This window comes from Grus americana, chromosome 7, assembly GCF_028858705.1.
Source record: "Grus americana isolate bGruAme1 chromosome 7, bGruAme1.mat, whole genome shotgun sequence".
Taxonomy (NCBI): Eukaryota; Metazoa; Chordata; class Aves; order Gruiformes; family Gruidae; genus Grus; species Grus americana.
The window spans coordinates 2,874,538-2,893,492 of NC_072858.1; the positions used below are offsets into that span (position 1 = coordinate 2,874,538).

The 18,955-nt window shown below is 42.9% G+C and overlaps 1 protein-coding gene across 1 annotated transcript in view; it reads right to left on the reverse strand.

Moving 5' to 3' along the window:
• Positions 1-18,955, reverse strand: part of PTPRE (protein tyrosine phosphatase receptor type E) — a 75,860-nt gene that overhangs the window by 49,437 nt on the left and 7,468 nt on the right. The gene's annotated exons all lie outside the window — the stretch shown is intronic.

Consider the following 18,955-nt stretch of genomic DNA (forward strand, 5'->3'; position numbering starts at 1 on the left):
GCAGTTTTGTTACTTCTATCGTGAGTTGGGCTTGAACTTATTCCCTTTTTTTATGACCACTTTCACCATTTCCTTTTCACTAACATGTCCATTTGCAGCAGCGGTTCCTGCAATGCAGGGCTGCGTGCACGAAAATTAAGAACTACGCCTCGCTCTTCGTCATTAGTGAAACGACTCACGGAAAGCAAGCGATACCTGCTCTAACTACTGCTGAATTTACGAAATAGTTAATAGAACCTTTCATAATCGCAGTAGCAGTATCATGAGCCAGTCACACAATTTTATATATAGAAAAGCTTATAATGAGCGAGGAGCCAGCCCCCCCCGGCCCCCGTTCCCCTGCACAGGAGCGCGTATCAGCAGCGTTTTGACGAACATTTGAATCACCCCAGCTTCTGCAGCGTACAAAGAGGAGCCAGTCTATTCAAAGACAGTGTGGGAGAAAAGACCTCATCTAATTTTTGGCAGAGGAGGTTTATGAATTGCCTGGGCTATCACTGCTAACCCCAACTTGCCCGTCGATCTCTTTTCCGTCTAGAAATCCCAGATCAGACGCTCCTAAAAGACACTTTAAAGTTTAGAGGCAGATACTCAGCGCAGAAGAAATTACATCCAGATAATGAGTTACAACTTTAAAGTGAAAAGCCTGGGCAAATCTGTCGCGAGGATGAGCTCTAACTCACGGTTACGGAGAGGGGCAGCGGTGGCACGGGCAGCGAGGGCAGGATGCTGGTGCTGAGTCAGCAGGAAGCCCACGCTCTGGCCACGGCCGCCGTGCCCGGAGCAGGACGCAGAGAGGAAGTGGTTGTGACTCCTGGGTTGGTGGTGGCCCACCTTGCAGGGCCGCTGTGACTCCTGACCACGGGTGCCACGTCTGCACACCCACGCGCCAGCCCCACGGCAGCCGCGGTCCCTGGGGGATGCTCGCACCAGCGCCAGCGTTAAGAGTTGCCTAACGCCCAAGCGGAGTATCGAGCTGTGAAAGATTGTGTTGAGATTAAAGCACAGAACATTATTATGGTGAAAATGAAAGAAAAAACATTGGATTATTTTAAAAGTACATGTTGTCTCCCATTAGGTCTATGCCACAGCCATTTTACATTCCTATTTCGTATCCAAATGCATCTCTTGCTGCATAAATATTCATTGTCCATCCTTCCTGGTCTAATTTTAGATAAATAAAGATCTCTGCAGCAAGGCTCTATTTTGATTTACTTACTATTTTACCTGTGAGCTCACCAAAGGAGTGAGTTCATGAACACAGAAACATGGAGAAGGAAAAGAGACTGGTCAGACTAGTATTTTCAGGGCATTGATAAACAATTCAACATTGGCCAACAAAAAACTTCCAGGACTTTGTTATGAAATCTTACAGGAACAAACATTTCAGGAAAAACACCTTCACTGATTTTAAAATCTCATTAATATCTTCTACACAATTGCTACCCAAACCCCAAATTAATTACATTTTACCAAATACGTATGGAAAACCTTTCAAGCAAACACAAAAATTTGCATTTACATTTTTGCAAGTTTCCAGCATCCCCCTCTCCCAACAGGCCTGTGCTGGAGACTGAAGTCACAAATTAGGGTCACCTTTCCCCGTGCATTGTCAGCAGATCAATCTGCGACGCCTTTCAACCAGGGCTCATACATAAATTAGGCAGTCTGCAATTGATTCGCAGGAGAAACCCTCGAGCAGCGGAGTGAAACACCAATAAAAATCTTACAATTAACTTGAGAAGTTGCCTTTTGTTCCGTCCCAGTGGTCCTTTTATTCTTCAGTTGCAGAAAACATATCATCATACAGATGCTCCCTTGTAATAGATCTATATGAATATTTAAAATTGGTTCTTGAAAATGAAAGCTAATTATATATGATGGAAAATACATACAGAAGAATTATATGCCGCACAATGGCCAGATTAATTGCTTGTTTCAGCAGCAAAGTATTTCATTTTGGAAGGGAGGATTGGAAAAACAAAAGCGCAAGTGTGTGCTCTGTCTACATATTCAGACAAAGCAGGAAAAGGAGAAAATGACATCTGGATGCTTGAGAATTCATTCACAACACATCAAGAAGGTGTGACACTGGTAGCAGTGTTACGGCTTAAAGCTGCTCAGCCCAGCAGGGTTTGGATGTACCCGTAAGGTTTCCAACGTCTAGCGCGGCTTTGCACTGCAGAAATTCAAACCCAAACCATGTCCCTGCAGCAAAAGCAATGCTCAAGCTCCCAAGTTAAAAGGTGGATTTCACAGTGCGTCCAGACACGGGAAACTCAGACGCTGCTTTTGGTACCGTCACCAGTCTTGGCCATAACGCATTAGCTGTATTAGCTGACTCTTCATCCTTCTGCTTCCCTAACTCTGCTGTGCCCAGAGAGGTGGTAGATGGCCCATCCCTGGAAACACTCAAGGTCAGGTTGGACGGGGCTCTGAGCAACCTCAGCTAGTTGTTGATGTCCCTGCCCAGGGCAGGAGCTTGGACTAGATGAGCTTTAAGGTCCCTTCCAACCCAAACCAGTCTGTGATTCCATGATTCTATGAAACCTCCTCCTCCCAGCACACACAGGCACAGCTCGGAGGCAATGCCAGAGGGGCTGCATCAGCCTCTGACTCCTGCTCTAAAATACAAAGGGTTTGATAGCACAAAGCTTTACATATTCTTATACCTTTTGTCTTCTTACCACCCCACTTGTTCCTACTTACGCCAACGCAACCATACATCATACTGCCTACCGATCAGGTTAAAACGAGGGGGAGAGAGAAGGAAAGCTATTTTTTTTCTTAAATCTGAACCAGATTAATGATCAAACTCACAAGCAGAGCCCAACCAATGGCTGAGCCAGTGGAACGGAGGTTTCACAGGCAAGGGACTGCAGAGCAGCAGCAGTAAATACAGGGCAGGGCATCTCACATGGGGAGCGGTACCTGACCCAGCCTGGCCAGGGTGGCTTGGCCATGCCTGCAGATGACACACGCTCTGCAGGTGGGTTTCCACGACTCCGTTTGTTGACAAGGACTGCTTCTTTGCTGCCTCCTTGGCAGAGCTTGCGCAGCTCTGGACCCTGCTGATGTCCTACAGACAGACAGACAGACAGGTCCCTGCTCTTCAAGCTGAAATAATGCCTAAACCAAGAACCCCTCCCCAGGCTCTCCCTCTCCTTTCTTTAAGCACAGAGTATTTTCTGTAACCACGCTCAACTCTCTTCTCAACTCCTGTTATGACCTACGCCCGTACCTCTGACCTGGCCAACGTGGACCCCCATGTCAGCAGCAAGGATGCACCACCCACACCTCACACTGCCAGCCAGGCGAGAGCGACTGCCACCGAGCCACGGGCATTCCTCACAGCCGGGAACCCAAACAGCCCCGGGAGAACACCCCTCCACGGGGGTGTTGGGATACAGCTTCCTCACACTGAGCCAGCTGTATCCAAACAACGACAACAGCACGAACCAGAACCTCTCAAAATACAAGAGCGCGACATGATAAATGTCACTTTGGGGATTATTTTTGAAGCTAAAGCAACAGGAGTTCTTGATCTTCAAACTAAGCCACTCATCACACGAGGCGAGCAGAGGACCACGCTCACTTCGTACATCCCAAGGGCTTGCAGAAAGCGTCAGCTTCAAACCAGCACATGCTGCAGTTTCCACAGGCAAAAATCCATACTCTTTGTAGCCTTTTCTTCCTCTGCAGCTTCCACTTACGAAATGTATGTGTGTATATATCTCTCTCTCCAATTTTTGACAAAGCGGCTCTAAAACTTCAACTGGTGAAAGTTACCCCATAATATTTATCCTTCACACAATCTAACGTGCTCCTGAGACTGACAGCAGTCCGAGTGAAACAGGTACCGAACCAAAGGAGAGCCAAATAGATGACTGGATGCTACTTGTGAAAACCTGCCGCTTCCAATCCAGAGCAATTCCCATTGACCAGCCAGGCTACGTGGCAAATTAAATGCGTAAGAAACAATTACCAAACTAATGAAGCAAGCTATGCCAGATGTTGAACTTATACCCCAGATAATTTCATGTACCACCTGTTTGGTGACTGGTGTCATATTGTAATAACATAGCATGGAAACGCGCACAGAGATTCAAGGGTAACATCTGCTTTTATATTTAGTTGCTTGCTGAGCATTCATCAAAAACCTGATACTCCAATTATTTATTTGAAAGACGTCGCGGTGTTGGGGACAGACGGCAGCTCTCTGCTCTTCCAGCTCCCCTGCACTAAGAACTAAAGCAATAGCTGGGCCTGCATCACATATATATTGTAGCATCTGTCACCAGTGTTCGGTATTTCTCTTTTCCTGAGACATTCAGTAAGTCAGTAGATATATTTACTTTACATAACTAAATTTATGGTATCAACAGCAGCAGCTTTAATTCGAAAGAAGGCTTTGGGACATGAAATGCATCTGATTTTCTCATCCATTATTAAGTTCCAGGCTTGCTAATAAGCCATTTATCTCTAAAAAAGATGGTTACCAATGCAAATTTCTAGGGATAGTAAAGTTCTTTACAGCCTAGAGTCTCAAGAAATAAATAGAAATTACATTTACTATTAAAGTTAAACTAGAAGGCTTCTGAGTTATTAGAAATGTGAAATCCAAGCCTGCAGCGTGGTTTGTACAGGCAGCTCTTGGAGCTCGTGTTGAGTCCCGGGGATGCAGGCACTCAAGCCTGCCCACAGCAACCACGGGCAGCATCCCCGGGATGCTGAGTGCCTGCATCCCTGGGACTCCCCCCCACACCCCGGCGAGTGGCTACGGCCGCCCCGGGCACAGCTTCAGCATCGCCACGAACGGCGCTGAAAGCGTTAACACATGCTGTTCTGCACCGAGAAAATAAAATCCCTCCTGAATAAGCTATCTGCAACTTTTCATGGCGTAACAGAGGATTAAGGTTTCTTGGCAGGGGGGAGAAGATTTATCTTTGCTCAAGCCTGAAACAAGAACTCGTATCATAAAAAAGAAACAACTAGAAAAAAAAAAAGTTAACCCCAAGAGGAAAACGCTGATGCAGGCCGGAAAAGCCTCTAGATAGAAAAATTACATTAGTAAGAAGCTCTCTGACACCCTGTGCTCTGCGGCAGTCGGGGGAGGTTAAATGCAGCAAGAACTCCTACTTCCTCCCCGTCCTCCTCCACCTCTGACGGCAGAACGCTGACGCTAGACACTGAGGGCAACTCACCCCCGAAACCACCTCTGCAGGAACGCAGGGAGTTTTCCATCAGCTCAGCTCAGGTCAGCATTGGACTGGTAAAATACAGGAAAACCCAATAAAACAGTATTGGGCTGAGCCAAGTCCTTGAAACATCTTTCAAAGTCTGAAGCCTTCTCGAACTTTAAGCTTGTCCTGGATTTAGGGAAATGGGAATTTATTGGCACATATTAAAATAGAAGACCAAAATACTTTCATCCCTTTGGAAAGATGTCCTCCCTGAGACACGTGTGATACTCGGAGCCCGGGCAGCCGCTCCCCTCCAGCGCTCTGCCAAAAATTAACCTTTTCCGTAGGGTGAGAAAAATGAGGGAGGGGACAGGGCAAGAAGAATCCATTTAAGTGTTTAAAATGTTTACATTTCCATTTAAAAGATCTGCATGCTATTCAAAATCATTAATGGTGGCCACGTACTTTTAAAAAAAACTCAGTAAGTGGGAGCTCAGAGAATATTTTCCAAGTTCAGATCATTGGATACAAATCAGTCAACTGTGTTTTAAAAGGAAATAAAAGATAAAATCCATTAAGACAAAAAAAGAAAAGAGAGTCTAATAAAAAAAGTAGTTCAATATCTCTGAAGGGCAGCACAAAGCCTGCAGCTGCTTATATTAACATGACTCATCTCCAGGAGTCAAGAGTCAAAATTCTGCTTTTTAATGTAGTATTATACCTTTAAAAAAAGTTTATTAATCGCTTCAAAGAAAAGAATGACCGGCAAGAAAACCCCGAACCTGGATATTTGTTGTAACGCCTAGAGAGATCCAATGCCTGTATTGCCAGGGAAAAACATCTTTCCTTTCCTCTGGCTGACCCAGGATTATAGCGTGACTTTTACTGCGTGTAAATAAATGTCACTGGGAAAGGAAAACCAGCCTCCCCTCAGTGTCAACGTACGGAGATTCCTCCTGAAGCCTCACCCGGGGAGGAAGCAAACAGCCCTCGCTTTTGCAGCTCCTGGCCCTCAAAGCCTCCTTCGCGTATCCTAACTCCGCTCTTGGCACACAGAGGCGTTTCACCCAAAATACACACACCCCACCTTGTTCTCCTTCTCCACGCCCTGTCGTATAACTTGCGTTACCTTTGAAGAGAAGTCTTCACTCGGCGGAGCATCTCACTTGGTATGAGTTGGGTTTACAAGCCCGACTTAGCAGGTGACCAACCTGGGCTGTATTCAAACGATGACCTAAATCATCCTCCCTTTTCCCACAGATTACAATATACCCCCAGTGCACTGGAATTAAACATGCCAATTGTTTTGTTGTGTTACCTAATTGGCTTTAAAATACTCTTCAATTAACAACCAGGCATCCTATTAGCAAAGTCTCCTTGCAATGAGACCAAGAAATAGCTTGGAGGAGGTGAGGTACTGGTAAGAAAATAACGGGTGAGATTTGGGGTCTAGAAACATCCTGGACTGTTGTATATCGTCTTCCCTACACTTACTGATTACTAAAGGACACAGGCACTCTTTAGTATAAGCTGCATGATACATATGGTAAGCTTTAAAAAAAAATAATTCTTTACATTAAGCTTAGAAACCAGGATAAAGCTTTGCACAAGTTTTTCTTAGCACCACTACTTGCACAGTTAAGCTTAAAAATTGAGCTGTAAATTAGTATACGTTTAAAAATGATGCTAGATACCACCTTTAAATTACACGACAGCTGAACGCCATTTCAGAGAAATGATTCTAAAATCAAAGATAGAGAGAGCTGGGGTAAAACCTACCAAGGAAGACGATGATCTCTGATGCTTACACCGATAGCAGACATAGAGCCGCCCGAGCTAGCGACAGCAACACCGCTGGAGACGTCCTTTCCGTGTGCCTAACTCACCTCCCATCCATCATCACCACCTCACTTTTACAGCCCTACAAATTGACGGATTCATGTTAGTTCCTCGAGGCAATGACATATCGCAAAGCCAGGCTCCTGATGAGCTATAAAAGATGATTTGTCACCCCTTCAAATTATAGCCGGCAGCGTGGACACGTCTCCACAAACGCCACCGCAGCCAGCGCGGGGGTGTCTGGGGCGAACACTATGAGCATCTCTCGTGCAAGGCCCCTCTGCTCACTTCCCTGGCTAGGGCACACTTTCCACGAGAAACCGGATTGAACCTCAGCTTGAAAATGCTCCGATCAAGCAGCAAGAATTCACGGGGAGGGGGGGAACCAAAACAAATTTAAAAAACCAAAACCCACCACCACAATACCCCCCACCCCAAGAAGCCAGTTAACCATCTCCCTGGGGTTTGGGCCCCACTTTGGGACTGCGTGCAAACCTAATCTACATAGAAATACCCTAAATAAGAATGGTAAAATGTCCAATATTTGGAGTGAAAGCGAAACAGTCCGAGAAATGCATTAAAAGAACATCAAAAGGAGATTTAAAAAAATACCAACAAACCCCACAAAACTGAAAAAGATTACTGCTGCCACCGTTCCCTCTTGCCCCACCGAGTTACTTGTTCTTATTTCTCGACTTCCCCCTCTCCTCCCAGCCCTGACCTTCCCCTCCCGAAGCACGTCCTGCAAACCTGCTCGTCCTGCTGCCGACCCAGCCGCGCTGAGCCTCGTGAAGCAAAGGTTTTCTCAGAAATAATCCTTCCAGTTTCATGCATTTTTTGTTACTTTAATACAGGAAATAGCTCAAAACAAAACTGAAGGTTTCTAATTTTTGTTTGGTTGTTTGTTTCGTTGGCCACCAAGTACACTGCTGCTCTGACTGAGTAACAGTTGACATAACGTCGATCAAAAACTGCTACAAACGCTGTAAGTTTGCCTTTTTTCCTATTAAAAAATCACTACATTTTTGTAGTTATATTCAATACGGAGGTAAGACAGACATCCAGTTCTTTCCACGAATCCAAGGAGTCACTGGAGCAATAGCTTGTTGAGCTATCTGCCGTGGGTGCGCTGAACTAAATCCTTTAACTTCCACGTCAAGTACCCCGCTGAGGAAGCTGGTGTTGCACATCTGCTCTCAGCAGAGGTACAGCAATGCTGTTCGAAGACTAGGTTGGGGAAAAAGTGAATTTATCTTCAGAATAAAACCTGAATAAAATTACGGGCTTTCCCAGATGCAGAAAGTCAGTGAGTAAGAATGTCCCTGCCCATTAGGAGCACCTGGACATCGAGTATCTTAAGTGAAGACTAGAAACCTTAAACTCTGTTAATTAGAAAAATCATTTACATTCTCAACTGTAATTCAAAATATACAGACAAACTCAGGAAAGTCCATTTGCCTTCTATAATTAATCTGCCCCAAAGCTGCGCACTTCAGGCAGCAAGCTTAAGGCTGAATCCTTTATGCATCAAGAAGCACACAGATAATTATTCTTCCGTAACTACTTCTGTCTAACACTGGATGGCTTCTAATTTTTTCTTCTGAGTGAAAATATAAATTTGATTACTGGAACGTTGTTAAACTTTTTTTTTCTCCTATGTGAAAAAACAGTATCTGACCTGCAAGAACGTAACCACTTAGTAATTAATTGGAAACAGAGCCGAATAATAAAATACATACTGTATAGTATAATAGCACTAATAGCAGTGCTCTTGTTATTATATTTGTAAAAATTAGGGTTATGACTCCTTGTATCCGTGAGCAGCACTTCATGTTTGCACTACAGAGTGCAGCCCAAGTTCGTGATTTCTTACGCACGCCAACAGAAAGCTTTCCTTAAATACGGGCTGATGGCTGCATCGGTTTTCCTTTTTCTCCTTGAAGTGACGTGACAAAACTTCTGTCCCCAAATATACACCTCTTCTCCACACATCTGCAGGGTGACAGGATGCCCTGTGACAGTCAAAGTTTCTGCCTCACACAGTCCTCTGCTCCTTTCCACTCAATTCGTGCTTAAGGAAAAAAAAAAAGTTACTCTGCCTCCAAGATATCTCTCTTCGTCCTTGAGGGCTGAGAAAGTCTTCGCAGGCAGTACAATTTGCCGAAATCATTATTTCATTTCATTTTCATCTTCACAAATGTTTTATTAACAGCATCCTACAGCCGTGCCCTGTGTGACAAATGGTTCCTCACGCTCAGGGAAGGAGCAGGCAATGACAGAGTCCCCAGCCGATATTCGAATTTCTTTGCATTGCAATTTTGCAGGAAAAAACAAGGCCTTTGCAAACGCCCCCATCGCTGCTCTGCCCCCCCCCCGCCCCTTGCCAGCCTCCCCTGCCTCCCCCATCACCAAACCAGGAGCCAGCAGCCGCGGGACCCTCCGGGGAAGGGCAGGTTACGGAGGGGAGCTCATACCGGAGAGAGCGGCTGGCAGCAGCGGCAAGCAAGTTCGAGTGAAAGAAAAATAAAATACACACCAGAGGGGACGTTTGCAGCCTCTTTAGTGCATTAGAGAGGCCGCTTACAAATGTGAGAACATCAGGAAAAAAATAAAAATCATGCTTCATAGTATATAAAAATTATTGACAGCATCTCATGAGTAGAGAAAAATGTTTCGCTACCTAGTGCTTCTGAGCCTTGAAGAAATTGGAACTGTTAGTGCCAGAAAGTCATCTGCTCTAAAGTACCCATTCAAAAAAATTAATGACAATTAAGTACAATATTCAGCCTAACATGGGGCACTTTAAATCTGCTCTACACCTTCACGCTAAGTTCACATTACTAATATATCAACATCCAAGACAATGACAAATTGCAAGATTATTAAATAAACTGTGTAATAAACACAGAATAATATAAGAAAACTCCATGCAAATTTATTGGGTCCTGTAACCTTGAAAATCTCCAAACCCCCACTGATTTAGAGGACTAAGATTAAAATCGCTTTTATTTAAAAAGCTCTCTGTAATGCAATAGTTCTCAGATAAACATGTATTTAGGTCAGCGGCTTCCCCGCCTTCTCCAAAAACCGTGCTACTTACCTAAAATACAGGAATTTCTCTGCGGTGGAGCTGCTGCGTCTTTGGAGAAAATGTATCATTAGATCAGGCAACCAAGGTCATATTATTTATTTTGTTCTGATGGCTTCGCTAAATAATTACATCAGGATTTCTCTCTCTTCAATGCCACCTAAATATAAATAGCAACCTTCAATACGGAAATAGGTTTTCTGGTCAACTGTGGTATTTATTGTGAACTAATAATGCAACTAATAATGAACTAATACTGCAACTTCTGTAGCAAGGTGCCTCTGGAAAACCTGAAGGAAAATAATCCATGTTACTCACTGCTGCTTAAAACAACATATTTATGCCACAGATTTTGAGTTTGTGAGATCTGATGAGGTGCCAGAGACCTCACAGCTGTGGAAGTCCCACCGTACACTGCTCTAGCAAGGGCAAGCTTAGCTGCTCATAAATATGCAAGGTAACTGCACAGCCCTCACAAGGCATATATTGTCTGAATATTCAGGAAAAAAACATACTTCATCTATTTCAGACCTGCTCCCAAAACGATTGCTATGTTATCTCTTACTTTTGACTATTCAATGTTTCAGCCTACCATGTTATGCGCCCAGAAAGGACGCAAGTGTGCCAAAGGGTGCGAGTTGTCTGAAACGCAGGAATCTGTTAACCAGAAAGCCAGGAAGAGCAATCGCAAGCATCGCCAGCGAAGCCAACCTACAGCACCTGCAGACATTTCAACATTTACGTTCATCTGTGCACAACTGCCATCCTGCAGCACTGCTGGACCATCCACTCCAAGAGATGTCGAGACAACAAAAGGACTTGGCTGGGGGACGCAGAAGGTTTCCCCGGTACGACAGCAGACCTTGCGGCTTATTAAACCGACCTTGCCACAGCTTTTACTTCCAGCTGAAACACAGAAGCAGCGTACTGCACGCGTGTGCTCTGCTTGCAGGTTTTAAATCACTAAGAAAAAAAAAAAATCACAATCTAGTTCACTCAAAATGAGTGAAGTCATTAAGCCACAATGAATATTTGCATATACACAGCCAAATTTGAAATGCCAGCTATTTTTGCAAGAGCTCCTGTTTAAAAAACTAGGTTTAAAATGCTAAAGCACAACACAGGGCTAAAGCTGAGTATGCATAACGTCAGGCGACCAAAGGGCAGCTTTCAAAAGTTAGATCCTCACGCGGATTTCAACGTGCAGCGGCGTTCCCCCAGCTGCCTTCCTGCAGGCAGGATTCCTCCCCAGGAGCAGGGCTCAGCTGGCCCACGTCTCCAGCGGGTCCGGGTCCCTCAGGACGGCAGCACAGCCGTCAGGTCTAGCAGGCACCCATCCAGTTGGGTGCTGTTTGCAAACTGGGCACGGGTGCGCCCCGCTCCGCTGCCCAGCCTCAGAATCACACGGCAGGAGAACAGTACGTAAAATTTATGCATAGCCTCCGTGTCTACAAATTACTTCCATTGCTGCCTACACACACAGCAGTCATATTCACCAACTCAAACTTGAGCAGGAGAGTGAGCTTTTCTTGCCCCAAAGAAGAGGAGAGAATTATAAATTAAATATCATCACTATATTTAGAAAATAAGCTCTTTCCGCTGCAGTTACAATTATGCAAGTGTCATAACATTTTGAGCTTCCTTGGATAAATAAGTATTATCTGCAGCAAAAAAACACATTTAACATGGCACATTCTCATTTACATTAACAGCTGTATTGAAAACTATAGCTTAAAAAAAACTTTCCAAGAAAATCTGGCATAAGGATTCAGTGTCAGTCACTGCTCTTGTCCTTGGGCTGTACGACCCCTGCATCCCTGACACTCCTTAATCCACCCATTTCCTAACTCCCACCTTTTACTATTCCTAGCCCCAGTAAATTCAGAGGCTTTTTTTTTTTTTTTTGCTCAGTTTGTTTGCATTATGAAAGAAAAAAAAAAAAGTTTTTCTCATCAGAGATTAGCAGAATGAAGGTTGGAAGATGCTGGATGGCCTCTTTTGATGTGAGAGGTTTACACTTGACCTTCTATTTTCCTTCCTGGATATTTATTTCCTGTTGGCTCAGAAAACTGAGCAAGACTATGATACGCATAATGACCTGCTAAAGTGAAGCTTAGATCCTTCTCCTAAAGGCGTATCTATGGCACGTGGCGTTAACATTTTTTTTTCTTCAACAGTAACTACAGTGATAAGCGATAAATCTTCAGTTTAGCTCTCTTGGCATTTGAGCTAGCTAAATAGATGATTCCGAGCAAAATTTATCACTTCAATAATTCTAACATATTGCCTCAAAAGGCAAGAATTAGTACTTCAAATACACAAACAAAATTAATCCCAAAGAAATTAATCAGCCCCTGAAATGTAACAGCTGCAAAATCCAGTGCACCAGTGTTTTGAATGGCAATGTGCTTGACTCGGCTTCGCTATGACCCCTGAAAACGGAGAATGTTCACATGTCATTTCTAAAATGTATATATGAACCTGAAAGTACAGCTTTATGGCTCATTGCTTCATCAAAATGAAAACTACTTGGAAAAAAATGAGTCTTTATATATAAGTAACTGTCAAAGAATACTTTTGTGATGCATGAACGCTCATTTCTAAGACATTTTCAGGATTTTTATTCGTCTTTATACGCCTATAATCTTTAATTCCTTTTAATCAACATGAAATCTATTGTTTATCTGAAAGTAAGCCAATTTTTACTCGGTAATAAGGCGGCATCATACGTATGAGAAAAGCAAGGCACCAAAGCAAGCTGGGGAAAAGCCAAAGGATCACATTTTAAATGAGGACAAAAACTTTCCTCTAGGCAATCTGTTGCTTTCCAAGGAAGGTGAACGTCTGTGGCTATCTGCAGGTAGTTCGAACAGGAAACACTTGAATATTCATGTGCATTGCAGAATAGCTCTGCAGCCCATGCTGAAGTCAGACTGGAGAGAAAATATTCCGTGCAAAAATTATTTGCATTGGCACCACATTTAAGTAAGTTAATTATATTATTTTAATTGTGAATAATTGCAGAAAAATGGCAGCTGTGCAGAATTTTTGAAAGCATCTGCTGGAATGCACTGAGATACACCCCAGAATAGGGATTCCCTATGTGCAACACACACCTCGACTTCGGGGAAAGGCTGCATCGCATTGTGGAAAGCAGCCTAATACGCGTTTGCTCCTGACAATGGAAGCAGTAAGCCTATAATACGTTTCTATTCCATTCTTGTTAACCAAAGGATTACGATCCATTCCCATCACTGTGTTTTTTCTAACCACTTAAGCTAATACAGCCAATACATATTTATTGAAATTCTTCATGCGAACCCAGCAAAGCCCTTGAAATTTAAGCCAAAAGCATTAAAATTATCTTTAAGTCTTCTTTGGGGCTGAGACATCTATTTTATATAGTCTCATCAGTAACGTGATAATCTAGAATACTTCTGAGGACTCAACTGCAAATTCACAGAGCATTCTCAGAAATGTGCAAGATCATCTGAAAATGTTCCGTTTTGATGTTAACTTGGGAACCGTTCTTTGAAAAAAAAAAAAAAAGTAACTTCAAACACTTGAGCAAAGTCTAATATCTACGGCTAACACACTTGTAATGTGTCCTTGGAGACTGGCTTGTTCAAATGCAGCACAACCTAAGATTACAGTAATCTTTAAATAACTTTCTTTTAGAAGTGTGGCCAGAGACTCTTCTCCATCTCTTAATGACAGGGAACTACACTGGACTGCAAGTGGGAACGCCGGGCAGGGTTCAACCGCATTGACTTTTGATTAAAAAAGAAAAAGGTTTTATTTACTTAGGTATTACTTGCCCAAGTAATATCCACGGCCGAATCTCTGCGGCTAAGCATGAGATCCACAAATTATGTATCATTCAGTGAAACTCCTGTTTTGTCAAACCTGAGAACTTCCAATTCTGTTTTTTTAAAGATTCTTTAATTGTCAGTATTTGTTTTAAGTGACTGTTTACTTTGCAATGAAGGCAACTTAATCCCTGGGTTTAATATCACAGTAGCAGTGATAATTTTTAAAATAGTAGATCTGAATGATCAAAATGCTGTATATTCAGTACTCGTCCTATCTACACATTCAGAAAAAAACCTCCCAACATTGCACTTTCTCAAGAAGGAAATGGTACGGAGCTGATCGATCCCACTGTCAACTTTTCTCCACGTATAAACAAACAGAGGAAAATCATCACAGGCTTCAAACGTTAATAATGGGAGGAAAGGGGTCGAGGTCAGGTCTTAATTGCCAACTCCGAGTTCTCCACCTTAGGAAAGGCAGATTTAACAGACTGAAATATATTTCTTGAAAATAACCTAATGCTAAGATTACATTTACAAAAAAAATTAGTATTTTTTTTGAGTAACGATTGCTCGTTATCTTCCTGAATGCATACTAAATCTTGGAAACTCTTTGTTATACACTACAGTGGAAGCAGTACTTCCCAAATTATGTACAGGGCTAAAAATATTTCAGCAAGTTCCCTCAAAGTCTAATGTTTTATGATAAAAGTAGGTTTTCCCCCCCAGATAAATTCACAGTATCCATATCTATAATTTAAAACCAGTTCATATTTACTTCTAAATATCATACGTGTGAGACACCACCTCAGGTCTTCAAATCAGGTATAAAGGTACCTGTGAAGGGTAAAAATCCTGTATTTTAGATCTGAAATCTGGTGCCTCAATACTTTGGAAAATTTCATTGGGCAACTTGGAGTGCCTTTAAGTACCTCAAAACATATGGATGTAGGCGTCCAAACCAAAACATACCAGCAGTTTGTGTAAAGCCAGAAGATAAACCCAAGACGTCAACCATCCAGACCGGTGGGCACCAGTATTGGAAGATCCACGTATTTCCTCACACCAACATTACGAACTAGAATAAAATCAACTTTTATCCATCAAAATACCTAAGCCTTCATTTATAATAAACACACAGAAATCCAAGCAGGGTCGTGTCTTCATATATCACTCCAGTGCCCTATGCCTTCTCCATTTGCTGGCTGCAGGCTCTCAGCTACTCTCCCGTCCTTCTCCCCTCTGCAATCAACACAGATCAATAGTTAAAGTGCAGGAGCCAGAAATAACAGGAAAAGACTCCTAAACTCCACCTGAACCCGTGTTTCAGAAGGAGCTGTCACTAACTACAATTAAAGGACGAAGAGAAGGAAGGAGGTCGCCCCAGCACAGCCCTGCTGCTCATGGGCACATCCCGGCGTCCTGGCTTGGGAAGAGCTGATGAACAAATAACCACACTGATGGGGTAACAGTCCCCCCATTGCACAGGGGACATGCCTCTGCTCAAAGGGAAAATAAATTAAAAAAAAAAAACAAACAAGAAAAAAAAAGAAAAAGAAAAAAAACCCAAGCATGGTCTAGCTTGCCAAGCGAACCTGACTTTCCATTAGAAATGGTAAGATGTCTTTTGAGATTTTACATTTCACATTTATCAGTTAGGCTAAGCAGAAGCTGTGTAAAATAGGTGTTATTAAAATGCCATATGTAATATCATATGGTATTTTCTTACATAGTTCAGTTTCTCAGCTAAAGAGGACATGATATGGTAATTCTATGCAAACTAAGCTCTGACTCAACGGCACACTGCTTGTGTAATTATCAAATTCCCCCTTTTTATTTATGTGGTTTTGAGTTTCGTTAAATAGTTTAAATAATTTAATATCTTCCTGATTAAAAAATACCATTTTCACAGTTTTGTGTACAAAGAACTAGAGTGCACCGATGCCTTGCGGACTGGCAAAGGAATCCAATATTAAAAATAGGCTTTTCACTCTAGGAAAATGACTGGATGCCTGGCTACTTCCTCCAATGTCTTAAAATAAACCCCAAAAACTAGACCTTAACCTTCACTTGCAGAATCACAGCGTTCTGACTTTACACACAGCCTATACATGTAGGTACGCACGTTTCATCGGGGCTACATGCAGCATTGAGGACTGTAGCAGACATTGTTCAGTTTTTAATCGTTCACTTAGTAGCATTATGAATGTAATTAATGCGGTATGTCTTCTGTATTTTTTGCCTTAATCCCATTTATTTTTCTTGAACCAAGAGCACAGTTTTGCAGGTACCTTCACCTGAGCGTTAGAGAAATCGCCATTGCAATTTGGTTTTATTGACGAGAAACTTTGAAACAAGGATGTGCTAGCGCTGCGATCAGGCACTAATAATAATTCTTGGCTGCCACAAAATTTGAAATCTCTCGTTTTCCCAGAAGGGGCCCTTATTTTTGCTGGTTGCCATGGCGATGTTGCAGTATAGCTGGTATGGGTTTCTGCAGCTTCCCGCCTGGTCATGGTATGAACTGGGGAGAGGAGCCCCTTGGTTGGCAGGACACAGCTCCCGCACCGAGTCCTACCCGCTCGCAAAATACAAGCGAACCACTGTCTTCTGCTGGGGCGGCCGGGGCAGGACCACAGAGCTACAACCAGCTGGTGCTACAGGAGCCGATACCTGAAGCGGCAGGGGCAACGCCGCCAAGCAGAGACCTCTGCCCATGCAGCAGGAGTTAATTGGAGGCTTCTCTCCAGCAGCTTCATGTAGGCTCCAGCTAGGAACATTTTCCTAAACCTCTAAAGAGATGAAACTAACCCCCATGCACTTCTTATCCTCTAGTTTTCCACTGACACGACAAGGCCTGCATCGCTCCTGTTGTTCTGCGCAACTTTGACGTACTAAAATATTTACTTGAGAACATTCTCCATTTATTCCAGCAAAGTTACTGCTGAATCGGAACAAGAGGCACGTTTATTCACATTATTCATGTTACATTAACTTGCAGCCAGCCTTGCTTTTGGTGCACCCTAAGCAGCACGCTGTCTCCTTTCAGCAGACTTTGGACCACGCCATTACTAAGAGGTCTCGTGTAGGACAACAGGCTTCAACTCATAAATTCAGGCAGACAAAGGTACAAAGTCCCATCACCCACAGTGTTCTTCTCAGGAGAAGTAAAGCCTCATGTAAGCTGGCTACTACATTTGTCTTTGCTTCTGGAAGAGTAAAACGGGTTGGTGCACTCAAAACATGTTTCTTCCTCCATGGAAGAGAAATAAGGAGATCACAATCTGATTTACAGACAGGTTTATCTGCAATGGCTTTTTCTCATCCTGCAAGTATGACTGCTTCGGGATCCGTGGCCTGTATGTACGTGCACATACATTTCCACCCAACATTTACAAATTACGAATCTTTCAGACTATGAAGTCCAAAACAACTCAAACTAGTTCACATCCTTGAGTCATATCTTTCCAATAAAAAATATTTTATTAAGGAAAGTCAGAGCAAGCCCAAACTGCTCCAACAATTCCTGATGCCAAACTTAAAACAATTGTGTACCAAGACATACTTACAAATTTACAAGTCACAAAAACCAACCTACAAACCAAAAAGCCTCCAACAAGGTTTGTTTTCCATTTTTGTTCTCTTCCTTTTGTAATGATGAGAAGCCACAGGAAACCAGTGGAGTTATCGGGAGAACATCTAATGATTTTAAACCTGATTATATACTCTTAATGAACTGGTTTGCACGTGCAGCTCCTTGCAGCAGTGTGTCACTCGCACCAATCTGCCATACAACAACAAACAAGACTGTTTAATGTAATGCCTTTCGAATACAAATGTGAGGGGGCTTAACAGACAGACTGAAAAAATAATTTAAAAAAAAAAAAAATCAATGAAGAAAGCTGCTTCCTTCCCATTTATTGCTCACGTTTAAAAAAAAAAAAAAAAAAAAGAGGTCAAATCAATTCAGCTGAAGCTGACTAACACGGTGTATTTAGGTTATCCTGCACATCCAGCACTGTCAGCACGACGCGCAGACGCCCGATTGAGCAAAGTGACTTCTGCACCTTCGCACGATGACTAAAGCAGCACGCTTAGCAAACCAGGTAATATAGCAGCAATACAAATCATGAAATACAAAGTAATATATAAACTTATTCTGTACATATATACTGGTAATTCTGGGGTATAACAAACGGTATTGGGAAAATACTAAAGAAGCTAGAGGAAAAGGAAGCCCCAGCACTGGAACAGGAATACCGCTGCTGAACCCGCAGGCAGACCAGGCTCTCGGGGCTGCTGCACCTCCCCTTGGCATACAGAGCCCACAAGAGTCGGTTTGCTGGAAACATTAAGGTTTTCATCTGCAAGCCAAGCTGCCAGCAAACGTACGTTCAAACACTGCCAATCCAGACGGTGAAGCCCAAACGGTTATTTTGTAAAAACTGTAATTTTTTTAATCTGTACTTCAGTTGTGCACAGCCTGAGTTACAGCAAGCGTCCACATCGATGAACATCACGTGGGCATTATAGCTGCTTGTCTGAAGGAGACAAACACTGTGCACGATTATCTTTCTGAATAACCACCTGAAAGGTGGATATTCCCTAATTTACAATACCAAGGTCTTGTCTGACCTCACAGACTAAGAGCAAATGAAAGGTTCTGCTTCCTCCAGACCTTGTTTATACCATTTCCACATGGCTGGTACCTTATTCCAGGCATGACATTCCCCTTTTGATCCCAGCTTTGCCTGCCAGCTGTAAAGCTTGCTTTAGATCTTGGTCTGCAGTTGACTATATTCAGTTATTGCTGCAGTAGGACACGGGAACCAGTGAGTTTCTGTTTCTGCCATTTTCTTACTCCGTTCCAGTGCAGGTTTGGCTGTGACTGATGTTTGCTCCCATTCATTTCTGATTATAGCCAGTACGGGTTTGAGGCTGGTATACCAGTTAATAAACTGCTTTGAAAAAAATTATGCGGAGAAAACCCGCAAAGTTCTTTAAAAAGTATAGTTTATTGTACTTTGAACGAG